We start from the raw sequence: 802 nt of genomic DNA on the forward strand, positions 1-802 counted from the left end.
TATGATCCAGGACCACAGCCACGACTCAAGATCCAGGACTCGCGATCCATGACACAGGACCGCAGGATCATCCATGACTCCGGATCCCGGCGTATATAGACACCAAAAACAAAGAAATGTGGGGAAGCTGGGTTAATCGGAACATGAGAGTACAAAGGTATAGACAGAGAGAAGGAAGAAGTAAGATGTCTGGGCCCGACACATTAGTAATAACACACACATGGATTTTCCCGATTTAGCACACGTTATTCTTTACCTTAACACTAGGGATAACATGTTTCCTCGACGTGATAACCCACACAAATTCTCACCTTAACGCTAGTGATTTTGCACATTAGCATTAGTGACAACACACTTTTTAGCCTTTGCAAACTATTTATATCCACAAAAATCTATATAACACACTACAGGAAAGGTAAAACCCCCAAAAAGCAGAATAGGTGGGTGTTGGGGAATAATTTGCTTAGGTATTCACCCTTTGACACAGTTCAGCATTTTCTCTTTCTGGTCTACGGCCTTGGGTATTGCTGCTCTCTCTCTGAGGGGCAGCTTGGGCGCATTGTGAACATCTTGAAAATGAAACCTTGTGTCTCAATGAGATCTACACCTGTATAAATAAAGGCTAAATAAATTGTTGTTGCCAGTCTATGACAGAGCACAAGCCGCCATGAGGTAGTTTACTGGCGCACATTCTTTTCTATGGACGACAGCTCTAGTGAGATTCAGGGGCCATATTTGTTTAGTCTCGCTGATGAAGAATGTTGATTATTACAATCCAAACTAGTTAAAACCTGGAGCTACA

Source organism: Notothenia coriiceps, unplaced genomic scaffold, assembly GCF_000735185.1.
Source record: "Notothenia coriiceps isolate Sejong01 unplaced genomic scaffold, NC01 NC01_scaffold00025059, whole genome shotgun sequence".
NCBI classification, from domain to species: Eukaryota; Metazoa; Chordata; class Actinopteri; order Perciformes; family Nototheniidae; genus Notothenia; species Notothenia coriiceps.